Source organism: Ursus americanus, chromosome 20, assembly GCF_024610735.1.
Source record: "Ursus americanus isolate L20-20 chromosome 20, mUrsAme1.1.p, whole genome shotgun sequence".
Classification (NCBI taxonomy): domain Eukaryota; kingdom Metazoa; phylum Chordata; class Mammalia; order Carnivora; family Ursidae; genus Ursus; species Ursus americanus.
This window is the reverse complement of record NC_142146.1, coordinates 48,619,540-48,643,555: the sequence shown is the minus strand read 5'-3', so window position 1 is coordinate 48,643,555 and position 24,016 is coordinate 48,619,540. Positions and strand designations below refer to the sequence as shown.

The following is a 24,016-nucleotide window of genomic DNA, read 5'->3' as shown; positions in this document are numbered from 1 at the left end:
GGCACAGAGCCTCCTTAAGAGTCTCTCTCTCCCTTTACCTCTGTCCCTCCTTCCACTCTAACAGCTCCCACAAGTGCAGTCATGGGTTCTCTCTATATATATTTAAAAAAAATTTTTTTTAAAGAATATAGCACTGGGATGCCTGGGTGGCTCAGTCAGTTAAGCGTCTGCCTTTGGCTCAGGTCATGATCTCAGGGTCCTGGGATCGAGTCCCTCATCGGGCTCTCTGCTCAGCAGAGAGCTTGCTTCTCCCTCTCCCTCTGCCCCTGCCACTTCCCCTGCTTGTGCTCTCTCTGTCTCTCTCTCACAAATAAATAAATAAAATCTTAAAAAAAACATAAAGAAAGAATATAGCATTAAGGAGGGCACATGAGGTGATGAGTACTGGGTGTTATACGCAACTAATGAATCACTGAACACTACATCAAAAGCTAATGATGTACTATACGTTGGCTAATTGAATTTAAAAAAAGAATATAAGTATTTATAAAACACTTCAAAATTTTCTCACTACAACAGCATTTTACTATAGAAATTTCTGATAACTTCATATTCTAAGTAAAACTTTGAGTAAAAATCCTATGCACAGTATAGTCATGTGTATTAAAACAGACAAAATATTAAATACAGATAAAAATACAGTAGTCCCCCCTTATCTGTGGAGAATATGTTCCAAGACCCCCAGCAGATGCCTGAAACTGCAGATAGTACCAAGTCCTATATATACTATGTTTTTTCCTATGCACACATACCTATGATAAAGTTTAATTTATAAATTAGGCATAACGAGAGACAAACAGTAATAACTACTGATAAAAATAGAACAATTATAACAATATACTGTAATTAAAGTTATGTGAATGTGGTCTTTCTCTCAAAATATCTTACTGTTCAGTATTCACCCTTCTTGTGATGATGCGAGATGATAAAATGCCGATGTGATGAGATAAAGAGAGGTGAATGATGCAGGCAGTGTGACTGAGCGTTAGGTTACTACTGACCTTCTGACGATTCGATTCATCAGGAGGATCGTCTGCTTTTAGACTGTGGTTGACTGCTGGTAACTGAAACTGCAGAAAACAAAACCACAGATAAGTGGGAACTATGATATATGAAAATAAAGTTTAAAAGCATTTATATAGTCTCTTCTATGTGCCAGATACTTTTCTAAATACTTTAACGTGTATTAAGCCATTTCATCCCTAACTATTTTTTTAAGATTTATTTATTTATTTTAAAAAGAGAGAGAGTGAGCAAGGGGAAGGGGGGGAGCAGAGGAAAATGGAGAGAGAACCCCAAGCAGACTCCCCACTGAGCAGGGAGCCCAAGGCAGGACTCAACCTCAGGACCCTGAGATCATGACCTGAGTAAAAATCAAGTGTTGGTCATATTTAACTGACTGAGCCACCCAGGCGACCCCATCCCCAACTCTTATAAGTATTTTTACACATAACTCATTTAATCCAACAACACTATTAGGAAGCTATTATAATCCAAACTTTATGGATGAGGAAATTGGGGCTCAAATTTGCCCAAGGCAAATTTACCAAATGACTGGTAAGTGGCAGAACCGCTTGACAGACAAGTTGGTTCTATATTTGGTCTCTAAAAACAAAGTGAAAAAAAACCCCAAAAACTGAAGAAAAGAGAATATAAAGTTCAACCAAAATAGATTGGGTTATAATACCCCGGAGACAGCATCTATGTATACACACTAGTAAATTAGATTAATCACGTCAGCACACTGTATATGGAAAGGAACTTGCAGCCATCACATCAAATTCCCTCACTTGATCGCTGGGGAAACGGAGGTCCAGAGACAAATAAAAGTTTGTCCAGTATTACTAAGCCAATTTATGGCAGTAAAATACAGGCATTCTCTTCTACACTCTTTCAAAATATCCTTAATCACTTTGAAGTACATACTCCATGCTAGTTGCCTGTCATGTACAGGGCCCTCTTCTGAAAACCCTCAAGTGTCTTCATTCTCACAGACCCATTCTGAACAAAGTTACATGAGATATGTTACACAGAGGTGATTGTGGCTTATTCCACATGGCCTTGCTAGTTCAGGATCTTTGCATGACCAAAGGGGCCTGTGAGGTGTTTATTACAAGAGCTGTACCCTATAGGGTTACTGAAGAGTAACTGGAATATCTCAGGGGGACTTTAAATGAGAGAAACAGACATAGTTGACAGGTACAAATGCAGAGGGAAACAGAAAAAGCAGAAGTCTGGAGACACTAAATTCTCTTGAGTAAGCCAAGGACTTGAGATCAAAATAAGAACTGGTATCAGAATAAAACGAAATAGGAATATGGAAGCAAAGTTGAAGGAACCAAGTACTAGCCCTAGACTGCCCTACGGTAAAACACACCGACTTTGTTACTAGGCCAGGGTGCTTAAAGTACGGACACAGTCGAGCAGCATCAGAATCACTTGAGAACTGGTTGGAAGTGCAGATTCTCAGGGCTCACATGGATTTACTCAATCAAAAATGGGGCGGGGTCCAGCAAACTGTGTTTGTAATAAGCACCCCAGATGATTCTGATGTACCATAAAGTTCAAGAACCATAGCGCTAAGTCAGCGACTATACCCTGAATGGTAGTCTGAATGACATTCCATTTCCTTACTTTCTGACTTCCCCTAAATCCTTTAAAATAACATCTTGCGTCCTGGAGTCACCCTGCAGTTTTTGTTCCTTGCAGCGATCTAATTAACACTCACCTTCAAGTGTTAGAGAACTGTATATAATTAATCTTAATGAATTGTTTGAGCTTTAATTATTCAAATTATGCTACTCTTTTGCATATTAATTTCTTCTTTCATTCATTAATTAATTCAGTAAATATTTATTGATTGCTTGCCATGCGCTAGACAGTACACAGCAGTGAACACACAAAAATTCCTGCCTTCACAGAACCTGGACTATGGGGAGAAGAAACAGAAAATAAACAGATAAATAAACCAAATAGATGAGATAAGCTATGGGAAAAAATGAAGCAGAGGGTAAGGGATAGGGAGTGGAGAGCAGGTTTTATGATTTTAAAAAGGGTGGACAGGAGAGCATCTCTAAGGTGACATTTGAGCAAACACCTGAGGGCTATATGGGAGTAAGCCTTGTGGATATTTGGGGGAAAAAATATTTTAGAGGCTTGTAGGAATAGCAAGGAGGCCGGCATGGCTGGAGCTAAAGGAGTGATGAGAGGTGCAGCAGATAGAAAGCCTGAGAGACTAAAAGGAGGCTAGACGGCTTAAGAGTTTATAAGTGATTGTAAAGATTTGGGGTTCATTCATTAGTTTTGTAAGGCATGGATATGTATTTCCCTAGTCACATAAACTTTGGGGTTCTTTATTTGATAGGAATAAACTGCCTCACTTGTTAACCAACATGCAAAGTATGTTGGCACCATTTGGGAAGGCCAGATTGACCTAGTAGTTTTACGATCATAATTCCTGGCTGGCTCTGGAAAGAGTAATACCAACAGAGGGGTCTAAACCACTCGAAAAGGGAGAATCAAAAAATAAATCTCTTCTACTGATCTGGAGATAGATGAATTCTGTGCAGCATTTTGAATAAAGTGACCTTTTCAGAGGTGAAAATGACTCTACAGAGAAAACAATTCTCTTTGGGATAGTTCATCTTTAGGTTGGGAGGATGCATGTGGTACTTTCTGAAACCTTTTGCTGCCAAGCACATAGAAAGTTACATGAAAATGTTCAGCTCGACACATCTCTAAGACCTAAATGCATTTGAACAGATGTACCTAGAGACAGGAGTGATTGTAAATAGCACATTCCTTCATTGTACATGTTCCGTACTTTGGGGGGTCAGCAATGAACACACAGACAGCAGGCCCAGCCATGTGGAGCTCACACTATAGGATAAGGAGGCAGAAAACAACACATAAACCATAAGTAGGCAAATTTCAGGTAATCACAAGTGATATGAAAAGGGAAGCAGGGCAAAGAGTGACTTGTAGAGGTTGTGGATTTCTACTTTAGATTAACTGGTCAGGGAAGCCCTTTCTGAAGAGATGACATTTACGTTAAAACCTAAAGGATGGGGGCGCCTGGGTGGCTCAGTCATTAAGCCTCTGCCTTCAGCCCAGGGGCGTGATCCCAGGTTGCTGGGATCGAGCCCCGCATCGGGCCCCCTGCTCCGCTGGGAGCCTGCTTCTTCCTCTCCCACTCCCCCTGCTTGTGTTCTCTCTCTTGCTGGCTGTGTCTCTCTCTGTCAAATAAATAAATAAAATCTTAAAAACAAAATAAGACAAAACAAAAACCTAAAGGATGAGAAGCCAGCCTTGCAAAGATCTGGGGGCCAAGAACAATTTGAATGGTTTATGGTCCACAATAATCCTTAACACTTATATTGTGATCTGTGGCTTTCACTTCTGTTTCATCTACACTGATATGATTTTTTTTATCCTCACAATATTACTGTAGACAATGTACAGTTGATATTATTTGGCCTATTTTGCAGATGAGAAACTAGGTTTCAGAGAGGTCTAAGGGCTTGCCAAAGACAGGATCAGTAGATGGGCCTTGGCAGGCGTTGCTTCCTGACCCAGTTTGTCACTACTGTGATTCTAAAGAAAATGAATATTCTCAAGTTGAGTAACACCAATGTTACATAGAGGACAAAAAACAAGAACAAAATTACATTTAGGTTTCAGTTATTTGTAAAAGATAAAAGCTAAGTAATTTTTTAACTACATTTTTTAACTGCTCTTTATTTTTCATTTAAGAGTTTTAGTTTTGGTCATCTAGGTTTGAGGGGTGATAGTCTTTTCTTAAACTGCCTTAATTTGAGGGTGCCTGGGTGGCTCAGTAAATTAAATATCTGCCTTCAGCTTAGGTCATGATCCCAGGGTCCTGGGATCAAGCCCCATTTTGGGCTCCCTCCTCAGTGGGGAGTCTGCTTCTCCCTCTCCCCCTCCCTTAATACATGCTCTCTCTTGATCTCTCCATCTCTCTGAAATGAATAAATAAAATCTTAAAAAAATAAATAAACTGCCTTAATTTGCATTTCCTTCTAATTTAAAAAATAGGTACTTAAATATTATGTACTAGATGCTGAAGGATTTAATAAGATTTAAAAAAACAAAGATATAACCTATACAAATTTCTGCTACATTTTGACCTCACGTATTCCTTATATGGATGGATTTTCAGAATAAATCCATGCGCAGTTTCCAAATGTAGGGTTACCAGGGCAAGAATATATTTGACCAAAGGAGTTAAAATGTTTTGAAAAATATAAATATTATACTCTATCATTGATATTAGTATTAAGATCTGTGCAATGGTAAGCTTTTCTTCAAGTCCTAGAGGACCTATATCACAGGGAAGACCATATTTTTCTGAGGACTCTTTTGTTCCCTGGCATTCTGACATCAGCAGTATAAATAACAAGATTTTTTTCTAGCTATTCTAGAAATGCGTAATTCTCTTTGTCATTTTACAATGATAAATTTCAGGGAATAAATTTAAGAAATATTCTTGTCATCTTTTCGTGAGATGGAGAAATTCTTTGTCTCATGGATTTCAGAGGACTACAATTTTAAGTTCAGCTACTATGCACCACAATTAAGTGAGAAATATTTCTAAAATTTACTGAAACATAATATTTTGAAATTATAGGATAAAACATTATCTCATTTAACATTAAAGCTGATTTTACCACAGTGCTCTATACCAGTACATGATAGGCTGTTTGAAAGTCACAGCACATGGCAGGAAAACAGAGGGATAATGACAAACATTGGTAGCGCTAAAGTCAAACAGTAGATGCAAGTTTTGCTAATAAGAGTATTACAATAAGAGAGAGTATGTGCCGGCAGTTGCAGTATACCCAGGTGCCAGGCTAAACACTCCGCTTACTCTATCTTATTTAATTCTAACAACAATTCTATAACATAGGGACTTAGAGAATATTGCATCGATTTTATATATGAAAAAACTGACTTGCAAAAGATTGAGCAACTTGCCCAAGATCACATATTTATTGTAATTGTATAGGAATTCTGTTAAGCATATATGGCACATTTATATACTAGTGCAGCATTGGTATCCTACAGGCTCTGTGTTACCAAATCAACATCTCACAAAGTGAACTCCACAGAGTATAAGATCCTCAAAATGCACTTGCTATTTTAACAATGAAAAATATTCCAGACAAGAAAGTAAGAATTATCCTGGATTAAACAAAATTAAACTGGTTCCTTTACTGTAAAATCTGTGAATTATGAATCTATCAAAGCAAGACATATTGTGCAGAGTTTCAGAAATTTGTCTGACCATGAAGACCAATGATCAAAGAGCATCTCATAGTCCCAGAATTTTTTAGAAGTCATTTGAAGAACTGCTGACCCAAAATTAAAAAAGCAAGTTCTTATGCCTGGTTTCAAGGTCATTATTATTTGGCTGCATCCTATTCTGATCAACCTTATTTCCCAAAACTCTCCTTAATAAATCCTTCATTAAACCTCTCTCTTTACTCTATCCCAAATGTGCTACACTTATTAATGCTTTTTTCAGTCACTAAATATTTATTGAACATCTATTATATATAATGCACTATGAAACACAATCCTTGCTTTCCAGTGAGAGAGACAGATAAACAGATGGGATTTGTGCATAAAAAGGAGTGCTCTGCTGTTGGTAGGAATGCAAACTGGTATAGTCACTCTGGAAAACAGTATGTAAGTTCCTCAAAAAGTTAAAAAGAAAACTACCCTACAACTTGGCAATTGTACTACTAGGTATTTATCCAAAGGACACAGAAGTGATGATTTGGAGGGCCACATACACCCCAATGTTTATAGCAGCACTATCGACAACAGCCAAACTACAGAAAGAGCCCAAATGTCCATCAACTGAAAAATGGATAAAGAAGATATCTATATATATAGATATACACACAGTGGAATATTACTCAGCAGCCATCAAAAAGAATGAAATCTTGCCATTTGCAACAACATGGATGGAACTAGAGTGTGTTATGTTAAGCAAAATAAGTCTGAGAAAGACAAATATATAATTTTGCTCATATGTGGAATTTAAGAAACAAAACAGATGAACATAAAGGGAGGGAAGGAAAAATAAAATAAGATAAAAAAGAGAGGGAAGCAAACCATAAGAGACTCTACAGTTAAGAGAACAAACTGAGGGTTGCTGGAGGGGAGGAGGGAAGGGGGTGGGCTAAATGGGTGCATTAAAGAGGGCACTTGCTGGGATGAGCAGTGGGTATTAAATATAAGTGATGAATCACTAAATTCTACTCCTGAAACCAATACTACCCTATATGTTAACTAACTTGAATTAAAAAAAAAAAAAAAAAAAAGGAGTGCTCTGATGGAGGTGAATACTGGATTCAACAGAAAGCACAGGCAAACATCTAGCCCAGCCTTGAGAAGGCTTCTCAGAAGAGGTATCATCAGAAATGAAGAAAGATGAGTGAGTGAGCAAGGTGGGGATAGCAGGAAACATTGCAAGCCAAGGGCATATGCAGAGAAATGAGAAAGACCATGTAGGATTGGGTACCATCAAATTGATCATATGGCAGTAATGTAATCTAAGGGGGCAGAGTGCGGAGCAATAGGTTGGACAGATAGTATGCTGGTCCCGGCATACCTTCCTAAAGAATTTAGATTTTATTCTATTGTATAGACAAGAGATTGGCAAAACCTTTTCTGTAGAGTTTAAGAGTAAAAATGTAAGGTTTTGTGGGCCATATGGTCTCTCAACTATTTAAGTGTAGTGTAAACATAGTCATAGACAATAGGTAAACAAATGGATGTGCCTGTGTTCCAGTAAAACTTTATTAAAAAGCAGATGGTAGGCTAGATTTGGTCAATGGGCTGTAGTCTGCCTCATCCCCAACCCCTCTATCTTGAACCTTGTTTCTCAAAGTTTCATCTGAGGTACAGCAGGAGCAACAGGAAACTTGTTAGAAATGCAGAATCTCAGACTGCACTGCACACCTACTGAATCTGAATCATTTAATTGTACGTGCATGTTCAAGTTTGAGAAGCACAACTGGTAAACACTGAATGCTTTTAGTATTTATTTATTATTTTTTTAACATTGAATGGTTTTAAGCATAAAAATGATATAATCAGCTTTGTTCCAGCTGTAATGTGAATCTTTGGTTTGGTCAATGTGAATATTCTCCATCTAATATTTTCCGTATCTGTTAACCCTCAATATTGTTCAAGCCCCAGTGTGAATCTATCCTACTTATAAAACCATTTGCATCCAACCTGATATGATCACTTCCTTCTCTGATATCTTAGAGCACAAAAACATGTTTTATCACTTCATTGTTTCTGTGAATTTTCATAGGTCATAATCTGCTCAAGAATAAGAACTATATCCATATATCTGTATTTACCACAAAACCTAACAAAAAAATTTATGGAGTAAAAAATGTATTCCAAAAGAATGTGTTAGTTTAATAACCGGTGTTGATAACTCAGACTAGGGATACAGAGTTGTTAACTGTAGCACTGGTATTGCCTTAGCACTGGAATACGGTTTCATATTCCACAGAAAGCAGCTATCTATCATTGGGCTGGGAAATTCTCTAAAAAGTATACCTCTAAGCCATGAGTACTCTTAGATGCAAGAAAGCTGGGTCAGAGGAACCGTATGATTCAGAACATACTCATCAGAAGTTTTGGCAGAGGAAATCAACTCTGAACAAGGGTATCATCTTTGGATATTTCTTTAACTCTTAAAAGTCTGATCTTCAGAAACATCCATCAAAACTTTGTTTCACTATGTCAAGGGGCCTGTGCAATTCCAAATCAAGGCCCTAAAGCATTCCAGTGTCACCTCATTTTCTCCTGGTTGGTGAAGGGGTGTTGGTGGTTAAGTTGACCCTGAAGGCCTCATTCACACAACTTTGGGTCACTCTACATAAAAATGAACATGAACTTTTAGTTCTTCAGGCAAACCTCTACACTGGAATACTCCATACTTAGGGCACTTGCTAACTCCCTATCTCTGGTCAGATAAAGACTACATTCTGGGAAAATTTACCAGAACCAGGGTTCTGGGGCCAGGACCAGGGATGGAGTAGAATAATGCTGCTCCATGGGCTGTAGAACATAGAACCCAAGAGGAAGAACTAAAAGAGAGATCATTTAAAGGTAAAACAAGAATCAGAATGACTCTCCTGTCCAGTACAAAAAATCTGGATAGTTACAGAAGAATGTGGAACCATAGAGCAGAACAAACACATGACTAAGGGAAAGTGGAAGGCAGAGCCAGGAGTGATTCTCAGAGATATGGGAATATAACTATAAGACTTTATGGGGTGCCAGAAACCTTTCTTGTGGAAGAGAAGCTGTTACAAACACACAGCATTTTGGAACAACAGGAGTTTGGTCTAAGTTGAATATAGTTCATCTAGTTCTATACAGCAGAAGATGAAGAAGAGGATAAATGTCACTCTATTTAACCCCTAGTTTCCTCTATATAATGACTATCACAATATTTTTAAAAAGCCTTTCATGAATGATTTTGGGAAGATTTAGATTCATTAACTTTTAAAAGGAGACAGCTTTAAAGTCCCTTTTCTGGCCAAGTAAGACCTTCCTCATGCTCATATAGAATGAAGATTGACACATAGAGAAATCCCATCAGAATTGAGATCTGGCAGCCACAGTTCAATTTAATGACTAAATATTATCAGGTTTTCTTCAAAGAAATGCCATTAGGGAGGCATTAGAAAAGCAATGGTTTAGCATTTCAGAAACTGTCTATGAAGATGGTACCATAAATTATAGTAATGGAATAAAAATTAACTTCGAGCACTTATAATATACTAAATCTCAGCACTCCATAAAGATGATTTCATTGTTTTATCACAGAACCCTTTTAAGTGACAATGTACTCCCTATTTTATAGATGAGGAAACGGAGGTACCAAGTGGCAGGTTCACACAGAGTCAATCTGACCCTCTGCTTTTAGCCAACACATAGAATGGTACCCCACCATGCTATGTACTCAACAGCCTATAGACTCCTGTCTTCTTAAGTGATTATTTGTTCAATGTAAAAGAACATCATCAATGGCACAAAAGATTGTTCAAGACATTCCCATTTTATGAATAGTTTCATTGAACTAAAATACTTTTAGGTAAATTTACAAACTTTACAAATATCAATGAGCTTTTTTCTCACAAAATCAGCCTTAGTTCTGAAACTCATAAGTTAGTTTGTTTTTGTGTTTATAATGCAGATAGGCCTAAATGTTTCTCTAAATATAACATATTTCCATCAATTATCTTTAGATATCTTCCTGGAAAAAACAAACTTAAAAAGTCTAATAATACTGAATTTAATTAGCATGCAATGATTTACTGAACATTTCAGCATTTTAGCCCACAGTTTCTATGTGAATATTTAAGACTGGAATATGACAAACCTCAATGAAAAATAAAGATGAAGGTACTGAAAATATAGCAACTAATTGATCTAAAGAAGCTCATTTTGAACAGAATGAAAATGTTTTATTCCCTATAGAAGTCTATAGGGAAAATGGTTAAGAAAATATATTAAACTGACTTTATTAAAGAAAGTGACTATTTTTAATTAATTTATTTTTTTAGATGGGGGATGGGGTGGGCAGAGAGGAAGAGAGAGAATCAAGACAGCTCCACACCCAACACGGAACCTGACACAGGGTTTACTCTCACAACCTGAAATGATGACCTGAGCCAAAATCAAGAGTCTGATGCTCAACCGACTGAGCCACCCAGGCACCCCAGAAAGTGACTATTTTTAGCAGTATATGTAAGTTTACTTAAGTCATCCTTAAAAAACATAGAAACTGCAAAATTCTGTGTACCTATTCTGAGTTACAGATCTTGCTTGGAATAAAAAAAAAAACTACTTTAAGACAGCTCATTGTCTTATTCCTTTCAAATCACTCTTCTTAATTGTATAATCCATCTTTTGCAAACTGTTTTATTTCCATAAACTCTGTGTAAGAGAAATATGGATCACTTAATAAAAACTTTTACTGTAAGTATGTTTAAAAGTCCTTGGAATATTCTGAGCTTTCATGATGAATAAACTAAGTTATTATGTATAAATTATGTCATTGGTATTTGTTCTTTTACACACATTATCAAAGAAACTGTGTGATACATATTGCTATCTCCATTTTATAGATGAGAAAGCTAAGTGATTTACTCAAGGTCACATAGCTAGTAAATAAAACTCAAATTACCATTTGATTATTTTTCTTCATATCCCAAATATATCCACATTCTTATTGACATCAAGAAGAAATCTTTGTATCAAATAGATCTACAAGACTCTAGAGTAAAATGAGAACGAAGTCAGAAGAAATGGTAATGATTATAATGATGTTGATGCTATTTAAAAGCTTATTACATGCTAGTCATTATGTTAAGCATTTTATATGCATGATTTCATTTAATCTTAAGAATATCATATGAAATAAGTAGTTTGACTATCTCCATTTTATAAATAACAGAGACAAAAAAAGTTAAGAAACTTGTCTCACTCCAAAATTAAATATCTTAATCTCCCCAGAATCAGTCATGAAAATGTACAGGAAGATTTGTCAAATTAATTTTATATAGTACATTATAAACCTATTAAATTTATGGTTATGAAACTTAATAATAATAGAAAATGTTTGTGATATGATAGAGTTGGAAGTAGGGTATACATATCTAATTATACTACATTATTATAACTATATGAAAGCAGGCTTAATTGAAGGACTAGAAGTAGAAATATATATGGTTGGAAGAATTCTAAAATGATCTCCAATGACCCATGCCCTTGGTTAAACTATGAATAGGACAGAATTTCACTCCTATGGTTGTATTATGTTATATGACAAAGGGATTTTTGCAAATGTAATTGAGGTTCCTAATCAGTTCAGTTTATCAAAAGGCAGACTATTCAAATTCATTATAATCAGATCAGCTCTTAAAAGGGGGTCTCGATACAGAAGAGTTTTCCTGATGGTCCGGAAAAAACAAACATCTGTGTTGTGAACTGCCTGTGGAAGCCAAGTGGCAAGAACTGTGGGCAGCCTCCAGTAGCTGAGAATGGTTTCTGGATAACAGCTAGTAAGAAAATGGGAATCTTCATCACAGAGCTATAGGGAACTGAATTCTGACAACAACCTTAAAGAGCTTGGAAGAGGACCTTGAACCCAAAATTAGAATTGTAGCCTGGGACAAAACCTTGATTATAGCCTTCTAAGACATGAAGAGAGAGCAGCTAAATTGTCCCCAGACCCAAAACTGTACTTCAGTTTTCTTAATCTATAAATGGGGTTTAAAACAGTGTCTAACTCATAGTGTTGTAAGGTTAATTAGTTGATTCATGTGAATTGCTTGAAAGAATGGGTTTGAATTATATATTGTTATGCAGCAAAATATATCTAAACTTAGTAGTTTAAAAACAACAACTATTTATCATCTCACAGTTTCCAGGTGAGGAATCCATATGTAGTTATCTAGATCCTTTAGCTCAGGGTCTGTTCAAAGGCTGCAATCAAGGTGTAGGCCAGAGCTGGAGTAAAGGCTTGACTGGGGAAGAATCAGCTGTCAAGTTCACTCATGTGGTTGTTGGCAAGATTAGGTTCCTCTCAGACTGTTGAACTGAATAACTTAGTTCATTCTGGCTGTTGGTTGGAGGCTACCCATAGTTCCTTGTCATATGAGCTCCACAGAGCAGCTCACAACATGGCAGCTTGCTTCATCAGAGAGAAGAAGCAACAGAGTGTGAGCACAGTGGAAGTGACGTTCTCTTTGTAACCTAATCTCAGAAGTGACAGTCAAACACATTTGCTGTATTCTGTTCATTAGAAGCATGTTACAAAGTCCAACCCATAGTTAAAGGGGGGATTACACAAGCACATGAATGGCAGCAGGCAGGAAACATTAAAAGGCATCTTAGAAGGCTGATGCCTGAAATAGTAGTTCTCAATGGTATCATTGAGTGCTTTTTAAGAATAAGCTAAACACAAAAATAATAATTGCAAGATAGCCTTAATGAATGTTTATTGAGTACTGTGTGATAGACACTATTTTAAAAAGTTAAGATACAAAGATGAAAGGGGCATGGATTCTTATCTTTCAGAGAGTTCAAAGTCTAATGGGGGAGAAAAACTCCCATTTAATGTGATGGAAATAGCTATAAAATTCAGTGGGGTTACAAAGAAAAGGGTAAATGGTCATCTTAAGGAATGAAGTGATGCTTGACTTAAGTCTTGAACAATAAGTATGTGTTGACAAAATTGGGAAAGATCATTCTAAGAAAGACAAAGATATGGATAATGACAAGAAGGGGCAAAAAAGCACAACACATTTGGGGAAATACTGGTTGCCAATATGACTGGAGAGTAATAATAAGCAAGTGTACAAGGAAAACATAGATTTCCAAATGACAATTTTTTCTAGATGAAAGAATTATGGTTTAGCTCTGAATGTGAAATATGAAGACTTAGAGGTGGGGTGTCCAAGTGTAGAAGCTGAGGAGGCACTCACATATAGGTATCTAACTGAAGGGGGATATATCTGACCTGGAGAGGTAGACTTCAGCATCGTCAGAAATCAGGTGTTAACTGAAATCCTAGGAATAGATTAAGTCACCTGGAGAAAGTTTATAGCATAATTAAAGAGTAAGCCTGTAGTAGGAACCTTAGGAAATCAATATTTAAGATGGAGGATAAGAGCACAAGAAAGAAAAAGATTAGTCAGAGGGGTAGAAAAAAATCAGGAAAGAATGAAGTCTTAGAAGTTAATTAAGTAAATATATTCAAGAAATGGAAAGTGGTCAACAATGTCAAATGACACAGAGAGGTCAAGTAAGAGTGACCAAGTAAAATGTGGATGGTCAAAAGAAATCCACTCAGTAGGCAAGAAGAAAAAGGTCAATTATCAATTCACACCAAAATTCTTACATCCATCAACTCTCTATGATCATTTTTTCTAAAGACCTATGTATTTATTTTAGAGAGAGTGACAGAGCCGGCGAGTGGGGGGAGGAGGAGAGGGAAAGAACTAAGGAAAGAAGCAGACTCCTGCTGAGCATGAAGCCCAATGCAAGGCTCTATCTCAGGACCCTGAGGTCATAATCTGAGCCAAAATCAAGAGTCAGTTGCTTAACCTACTGAGCCACCCAGGTGTCTCTATGATCACTATTTTTATTCTTAGTTTCTAAATGTATGCACTGAACTAGTAACTTGCCAAATATCACATAGCTAGTGGGTGGTGGAGCCAACACTTAATTTCACAGTTTATAGATACCAAAGCCTGTTTTTGAACTCTAAACATAAAGTTTGGGTAAAGTTATTACAGTGGTGATGGTGCCTCCCAAAATGATATGTTTACATCCTCATTCTTGGGACCTGTGAATATTACCTTATTTGGAAAAATCATCTTTGCAGATGTACTTAAGAATCTCAAAATGAGAACATTCTGGATTATCCGGTAGGCCTCAAATCTAATGACAACTTCTTTTTTTTTTTTTTTAAGATTTTATTTATTTATTTGAGAGAGAGAGAGAGAAAAAGCAGGGGGAGCAGCAGGAAGATGGAGAGGGAGAAGCAGGCTCCCTGCTTAGCAGAGAGCCTAACACAGGCTTGATCCCAGGACCCTGGGATCATGATCCGAGCCCAAGGCAGAGGCTTAACCTACTGAGCCACCTTGGCACCCCATGACAACTGTTCTTAAAAGAAACACAAAGAGGAGAGAGACACAGAGAGAAGAGGCAGCCATGTGAAGACAGAGGCAGAAGTTGGAGGGATGCAGTAACAAGCCAAGGAATGCCTGGGGACACCAGCATCTGGAAGAGATGAGGAAAGATTCTCACCTAGAAGCTTTAGCAGGGAGCACAGCCCAGCACGCATTTTGATTTCAGAATGGTGAGAATAAATTTCTGTTGTTTTAGACCATCAAGTTTGTGGCAATTTGTTATTGCAGCCTTAGGAAACTAATGTAGTTGGTACCTTAGCTTGGACTACTATAAAAAGTACCAAAAATTAGGTGGCTTATCAACGACAGAAATTAATTTTCTCACAGTTTTGAAGGGTGGAAGTTTAAGAACATGGTGCCAGCATGGTCAGATTCTGGTGAGAGCCTTTTCCGAGACAATAGCCAGCCAACTTCACCTTTCATCCTCACATAGCAGAAACAGTGGAGAGCTCCTTGAGGACTATTTCACAAGGGCACTAATCCCATCCATCCAGCCTCTAACCTCATGACCTTATCACTTCCCAAAGGCCCTACTCCTAATACTATCACACTTGTGGTGGGATTTCAACATATGTATTTTGTGAAAACAAACACATTCAGTTCAAAACAGTTGGTAATGGTATTTTTTGTTTGGTTTTTGCTTTTGTGTTGTTTTGGCCACATTTTAGAAGAAAGAATCATTCCCAGGAAAAAGGAATTTCACTAATCAAATGAACCATTTTAAAATAAAAACTTCTTGATTATTGCTATTTAAAAGACCATTACTATGCACATTCTTTAGAGAATCAAAAGTGCTTTTATCATTTGAACTTAATATCTATCATTGGTATAGCAAAACTTCATAATAAACCATCAGAACAATGGCTTTCAATTAAAGCTTTTGATAAATAACAAATGCTTCCAGAAAAGCAGAATGTTTTAAAAAGTATTTTAGTACTTTACAGGAATAATCAACTGCATCTTCTTAAATCAGATTTTTTTTTAAATTTTATTTATTTATTCGACAGAGCGAGAGAGGGAACACAAGCAGGGGAGGAAGAAGCAGGCTCATAGCGGAGGAGCCCGATGTGGGGCTCGATCCCATAACGCTGGGATCATGCCCTGAGCCGAAGGCAGAGGCTTAACCGCTGTGCCACCCAGGCGCCCCTAAATCAGATTTAATCAAAACTTTTCCAGAAAAATTATTTTACTCAACAATATTGAGATATTCTAGCATCATGCAAAACTGACTTAGTTTGACTATAGAAAGTATGTTGGTGATCTAAATTAAGAAGTAGTAAGTGGTGATCCTCAACCAAAATTTTCCCAATGACTCGAATTCAAGATTTCTAGCATTTAATTTTTCAAGTTTATCACAACTTCTTTTTTCTGTGTCAATATATTTTCATTGGTGGGGCACCAAAGATACTACGTTATATTCTCCAAAGGTATTTTAAGAGTACCTCATTAGTACTCTTTTCACCATATTCGTAAAAGATAAATTATTTTACATTGTATATGTGGCTTCATTCCCTTTTGTTATTTGACATTATGACAGTACTTGATTTTAAGTACCATAATGCATTCAACATAATTATGCCCTATTTTATAGTTTGCTAAATTATATTTTAAAAGTACATTACTCATTGTAGTCTGAAAACTTTCATGGGATAAATGTGAATGTATTAATTTGGTTAACAATGCTTCAAGCAAAGTAAAGATAATACTAAAATTGATGTTTCCTCTGACTACTAGAATATACACATTATGGCAAACATAAATGAAATTACTTATTTTGAAGTCATTATACTAATTTTATTAGTCATTAGTCAATTACTAATTTTAGTCATTTCATAATTAGTCATTAGCCAATATACTAATTTTATTAGTACATTATATTAACATAGTATATTATATTAATATACATTTATTAGTATATATACTAATTTTATTTAGTCATGTTACACTAATATCTAACAAGAATGAGGTAAATATCAGAAATTAGATTTTATTTTAATGCAACATAAAGTAAAAAGGAATAGGAGATAGGGTTAGTGCATGAAAAATAAGTATGTTTTTACCCTCTTAAGGCAATTTCAAGATAGTGTAGTGTTAATGGAAAGACTATGAACCTTTTACTCAGGCACTATGATTTTTAATTTCTGCTCGATCACTAACTAGCTGGATGATACAGCATATAGTAATTAACTTCTGTGAGACTCTATTCTTATCTGCATAATGGGAGATTCCCTATCCTCTGGGCCACTGTGAAAATCAAATGCAGTAAATGAGTAAGGTTAGTAATAGTGACTGACAGTAAGTCATCACTACATGATTGATATTGTTATTGTTGTTGTTGAATTTACCTTTAGGATTTGATTATGCAACTGCATGATTTGTGAATCTTCCTAGACACAATATCATTCCTTTTCTTACCATCTCTTCTCAGATTCTGCTACCATTTCTTTGTAAATTCACCTCATTGGTTATATGTTCTATCACAGAGAATTAATCACAACTTTGAGATTCTTATATAACTGACTGTATCGTTATCATGTGGCTTCTTAATGTTTTTAGGCAACCAAGCTCACTGAGGAAACATGGAGTCCATAATGAATGAAGAATAACACATTTAGGAAATGCTTCCACAGATGTTTTCCTTTTACCTGATGTAAGGCAATGATAAGTTTTTTGTACCTCCTTGTGTACAGTAAAGTATCCAAACATTAGAATACAATTCAAAGTCTGAATAGCAGACTTAGTCAGATGTAGCACTTCTTCTTTAAAACAGTCAGAAGTTATAAGTTTGGGAGATTTCCTTCTTTTTTCTGTAGTAAAAATTATTCTTGGGGTGCCTGGGTGGTTCAGTTGGTTAAGTGCCCGACTCTTCATTTTGGCTCAGGTCGTGATCTCGAGGTTGTGGGATGGAGCTCTATATTGGGCTCTGCACTCAACGCGGAGTCTGCTTCAAATTTTCTCTCCCTCTCCATCTCACCTTCTCTCTCTCTTTCTCAAATAAATAAATAAAATCTGAAAAATATATATATTCTTAAAAAAAAAAAAAACTACATACAGGCTTTTGGTCCAAGATAGTATCTTTCTTCTCTCAAAAAAGACCCACAAAAACTGGCAAAATCATATAATACCATCTTTTCAGGTGTACCAGCTATTGTCATATTATAATGTTGACAAATATTCAAATTCCTCCATAAGAGTAAGAGAGAACAGAAGTCTACCTAGGCTGGGCTTCTGAGATGCCAGCTTAAACACAGAATGAAGTGTGGCCAAGTACACCCTGTGTAGCAAGAACCCTAGGCAGAGGTTGAGGCAAGCTTCCAGGGAGGAGGGCAGCTCAAGAGCCAAATAAACTACCCACAGAAATAATCAATCCCAAAGAACCAAGGCAGAGAAATGAAAAAAATGGTTTCAGGGTACTAGGTCTATAGATAGAGCTAAATATATAAAGAGGACAGATAAAAAGATGAGCCTGATATATAGACCCAATAGGTAAAAACAGGGACTTTTTTTTCCCAGTTATCTGTGGTCTTATCTGTCCACATGAATGGAGCCATTAAAGGTATCAAATCAGTCCAGAGAATACAACCAGGAATGACCATCTCCCTCAAAAGCTCATTTCCCAAATGCTGGTTTAAAAGGGGGCCTTCAGTTCTACCTTCACCAAATATTTTTTGAGCACCTGTATGGCAGGATCATCTATTAAGTGACTTTCATTAGACACTTCAAATTGACACTAAAACTTTCCTTTACTAAAAATAATAGTAATATTATTCATTGCTATATCTGGAGTAGAAAACATATAAGATAAGCCTAGAATATTACTTTTTATCCATAAACCAATATGCTACGAAACTATCAAAGAATACTAGAGTTGTGTGAAAAGGATTCAAGGGCCAACTTTAAGAGGCTCTCACTAGCCAAAGATGGGAAAATTTGAGTATCAATAAAGAAAACTCTAACTGATAGAAAAATTAAAAATTTTATATCCTTAAGTTCATGATAGTATTTTAAAGATAATAACAACTGGTCACCTTTGGAGGATCTTAAGATATTAATTCACTATTTTGAAAACTTGTAAACAAAGGGGAAAAAATCCAGAATTTGTTCTGCTGTTTTAAAATGTACTATACCCCAGGATAATACAATAGTTGATGAGGGAGTTTCTGTTTATAATTATTACAGTTAATAAATGAAGATGAACTGACAGATTTTTGTAACCTCTAGTGAATTAATGAATCTGAGAAGTGAGCATGAATGGCTAATGGCTTTACAAAAAGAGAGACATCCAATACTATGCATCTCCTGATGAAAATACACATCAGTTATGCAGTATTTTTAAAAAAGGGAGGGGACGCCTGGGTGACTCAGTCGTTAAGCGTCTGCCTTTGGCTCACGTCATGATCCCAGGGTCCTGGAATCAAGCCCCGCATCTGGCTCCCTGCTCAGCAAGCCTGCTTCTCCCTAACCCTCTGCCTGCTGCTCCCCCTGCTGTGCTCTCTCTCTCTGTCAAATAAATAAATACAATATTTAAAAAAAAAAAAAAAAAAGGTGAACCTGAATCTTACCAAACCTCTAAATCTAACTACCAATTCACAGAGGATAGAAAAATTTGTTAATTGGAAGCATGTGAAGCAATCTGATATTCAAAACCTAGACTATGAAGAAAATCTACAAGACAAAAGATGTGTTTCTTCAACAAATAGACTTCAAGGACAGAAAAAGAGATTGAAGGAGAATCTATGGATTAAGAAATATTTAAGAGACATAGCAACTAACCTAAATGCATAGATCTTATTTGGATCTTGATCAAGCAATCTGTTAAAAAGAAAGAAAAAGTGGGGAGTGGAGAGAAAAAGTATTAGGCAATTAGGAAAAATACAAATCCAGTCTATGTACTTAATATGATAAAATTTCTTAATATTTTTTATGTTAGATATGATAGTAGTATTGGGATTATGTTTTAAAAAGCCGTCTTTAGGGGCACCAGGGTGATGCAGTCAGTTGGGCATCTGACTCTTGGTTTTAGCTTGGGTCATGATCTCAGGGTCATGAGATCGAGTGCCGATTTGGGCTCCGCACTCAGCATGGAGTCTGTTTGAGATTCTCTCTCCCTCTACCTCTGCCCCTCCCACTTGTGCTGTCTCTCACTCTTTCTCCCTCTCTCTAAAATAAATAAATAAATCTCTCTCTCTTTTTTTAAAGCAGTCTTTATTCTTGACAGTTACATACTGAAATATTTACTCTTGCAAATCATAGTTGCCCAATAAATAGTGGTTATCACTATTAAATGTTTGACCAGGGAAGCATCCAAAATTAGTACTGAGAAAACAAAGGAGAATCTTCTTGGAAATGTGGAAAATTGAGATTACCCCAGAAGAATCATCACTGCACACAACAAAGAAGTAATTCCCCCAAAAAGGAAAAATTGGGGTGTTTCACCATAGGTAGGAGAACAAATACTGGATAGCAAAAAACAAACATCTACCATATGGAGAAAACAGAAAACTTTTGTTTTAAGCCTAGTATATGACTTTATATAAACTAAGATTCAGATAGAGTAACATTGCCATTTATAAATTTCATTACATCCTAAATCACAACTAAATTTCTACCCATGCCTTAGCAAAGCATTGATCAGACACTCACGTACTTTGCCTTCTTAACCTCTGTATGCATGTGTGTATGATTTGGTTAACAGTGTAAAATTTATCCCAAAAGGAACACTGAATCAAGTAGTACCCTTTTGGCTTTTACACTAAGCTTGTGTATAAGGATTATTTATGTATTGACAAAAAGGAACATGTCGAGCTAACATTTTGATCTAATATGATCCATGTATTTAAGAAGAGAGAAATGTATCATTGTGTCACAAATTAACTTAAATATTAATTTATTTAATGATCCTGAAGTATGGGAACCTAGATTTAGAATGATTCTGTGGCAGCTTAATAGCAGGAAACCAACGAATAAAGAGGATTTTCAAAATATTGGTCTTTATAATGGCTACCATGTTGTACTTGGCTTATTTTCTTGAGATTATTATAGTCAAAAGTGTCACTTGACTTCACATCTTGGCAAAGGGCTTTCTTCACTCTCATTCTCCTTGAGGTATAATTCAGAGAAGCGTGATAACCCATCTTTCCATACAGTTTTTATTATTATTCAATAATACAGAGGTTGCAACAAAGATATAATAAATGGTTACCTCTCTCTTAAGTGTTGAAAAACTAGAGGGAATAAGTCCCCTTTAGGAATAGTTGAAAAGTTTATAGTGATGAAACAAAACAATTAAAAACAATTTTTGTATGCATCTGAATCACTCTGAGAATTTGTTACAGATGCCTGTGCCCCACCCCTAAGAGATTCTGATATGTTGTGTTTGGGTGTGGGGCAACTTGTGAATTATTATAAGTCTGGTTGATTCTGATACACATAAAAGTTGGAAAATCACTTGAATAAAATATAAATCAACATGTGAAAAAACCCTAAATTTCTACTCAAAGATTTAGAGTATATGTAATATGATTAATTTTAGTCAGGCCCCACAATTTAGAGTTTTAAGTTGAGCTTTTAAAAATGTACATCATTATCTTCTTTCTAATGTCAATTTGAGAATGTGTCAATTTCTCACAATTTATATAAACTGAATAAAGTTTCACTGCCAAAGTTACAGGATAATGTTTTGAATGGTATGCTTAATATCATAAACACATCCCATTACTGAAAGACCACAATTTACTCTGTATGCACATACAAAGCATATCTGACTATAATGAAGAAAATAAAAACTTAAATATTTTAAATTATGTTCATACAATGACTTACAACATTCTGTTCTGGAAAAAATCTTGACTTTTTTAGATGGTTAAGATTTCAAAAGCTCTCAATTTCTTTCAGAAGTCAGTCTGTATCAGAAAACATCACTACAGGGGAACCTGGCTGGCTCAGTTGGAGGAGTGTGATGTGTTTGAACCCCATGTTGGGTGTACAGATTACTAAAAATACATAAACTTTAAAAAAAGAAAAATGAAAAGAAAAAACCACCACAGTGATAATTACATTGGCAATGATCAAGTATAAGTTTCTGTTTACTTAAAGCCTCACTAAAGAATTTTCCAAAAGGTTATTAGGAGAAACTTGGAGTAAATTAGTTTACAAATGCAACTAATTCAGCAGATATTTATCAGACTCTTTCTTTCTCCAAGCACTGTTCTAAATCCTTGGTATACAATGATGAATAACACACAATACTATCCCCACCTATTACACAGTGAAGAAGGGAAGACTTCTGTCTAAATAATCACTGTATGACCTATGAATACTATGACAGAGGTACAGATTCAATGCTGTACAAGATGGAAAAGAGGTGCTAAGATTTTCCTGGCGGTGAGGAAAGAACCAAGAAAGTTGGCTAGAATATGGAATAAGTAGTAGAAATACAGGTGACTATAGAAGAGTCATTGGATTTCACACTTCAAACAATTCGAACCTGTAGAGTCATGGTCCCATAATACACATATTTTTAGAAAGATTACTCTGGCAGCAATGAGGAAATGAATTGGAGTGGGTAAGACTGAAAACAGGAACACAGGACAAAAGCTATTTTAAGAGGGGAGAATTAGGCCAGAGACAAGTGAATGGAAAGGAAACCTGGATGTGAGGATATTTAGAAGGTAGGATTCAGGAAACTTTGTGAATGATCAGAAAGGGGGTTATAAAGTAAGAGAAGTGGTTAGGCCAGTGGTTCTTAAAGCAGAGCACCTGGAACAGAAGCATAAGTATCTCCTAGGAACTTTGTAGAAATATAAATTCTCTGACCTCACTCCAGACCTTCTAAATCAGAAACTCTGGATATGGGGCCCAGCAATCCATGTTTAATAAGCCCTCTAGGGGATTCCAGCGCATGCTAAAGTTTGAAAAGCACTTGAAGCTATTGGTTCCCAAACATAGCTGCACATTGGAATTGCCTGGGAAGCTTAGAAAAAGAAAATTCCCACCCCAGAGATTTTGGTTTAATTGGGCCAGACTCTGACCCACATACCAGGATTTTTAAAATTTTCCCCTCAGGTGACTTCAACGAGTGCCCAATTATGGTAGACTGTCGGTTCTGGTTGGGTAGGTTGAGTGGATAGTGCTGATACTAACCAAGGAAAGGGGGAAGGTTTAAACAAAAATCTGATGCCATTTTCCCAGGCTGTTTTCTGTTGAATCTCAAAATAAGCACACTAGACCTTTATCTAATTAGCTTTTCTATAGTTTACTGTAGGCAAACAGACCAGCACATCAAATCTTCAAAAGTTCTCATAGTACCCTTTTCATTCTCTGAATCTTTTCTTAAACTAATTTCCAGAAGTTCTAACGTCCTTCTGTTCTCCTCCCCTTTTTATTACTAAAAATGGAATTCATCAGTGCTCCCTCTTCATTTGAACCTGGGTTCAAATCCTAATTTCACCACTTATTAGCTCTGTGGGCCTAGACAATTTACTTAACTTCTCTGTGCCTATTTCTTCATCTTAAAGTGGGAATAACCATAGAACCTACCTCTTAGGGTTGACAGAAGATTGAATGAATTACCAATTGTAAAGTTCTTGGAATAGTGCCTGGCACATGGTGCTGTGTGTTTGTTAAATAAAAATTCTAAAAATTCGTATGGAATATCTGGTGTGAACCATGAGGCATTCAAGGGCTTCCTAGTAGGAGGGAGGTAATTTGCATCAGGTGAGCCTCACCTGGGCCTCCAGGAGACATATAAAACATTATAACACCTGTAACTAGACTGTCAAGTCCTTGAAGGCATGCAGCATGGATTATTCATTTTTGCATCCCCACTTCCTAGCACAATGTCTGGCCCACAGTAATGGCTCAATGAATACTTGTTGAATAAATAAACTAATGATGGATTATTCATTTCATTTATTTATTTTTACTCTAGATAGAAAATAAGATCTGAAATTATTATCTTCTAAGAACAAATAAACAGTTTTGAGATGGTGGTTTAAGCCAAAGTGTCCCTAACTCGAGGCAGAAGGTAAACAAAACTGACTACATTATACATCTTACCTCATTCAGATCTAGCCAGAAAATCAGGTGGGTCTGGGCCTGCAGAAAAATCTGTTAGAGGGGATGGGAGGTGCAGAGGCAGGGAAATGAAGTTGGATGGACACTAGGAGTGGAAGAAAAAGAAAAAAAGACTCAGAGTACCAGAAAGTCATTTCTTAAACAGTTTCAAATGGCCTAGGAGAAGAACTGGGAAATTTCATATT

At 36.3% G+C, this 24,016-nt stretch overlaps 1 long non-coding RNA gene across 2 annotated transcripts in view; it reads right to left on the bottom strand.

Moving 5' to 3' along the window:
• Positions 1 to 24,016, bottom strand: part of LOC123801944 (uncharacterized) — a 327,897-nt gene that overhangs the window by 218,473 nt on the left and 85,408 nt on the right. For both annotated transcript variants that reach the window (XR_006782380.2, XR_015727900.1), the window contains exon 4: positions 1,002 to 1,070. This is a non-coding gene — a long non-coding RNA (uncharacterized LOC123801944). The remainder of the gene's footprint in view (positions 1 to 1,001; positions 1,071 to 24,016) is intronic.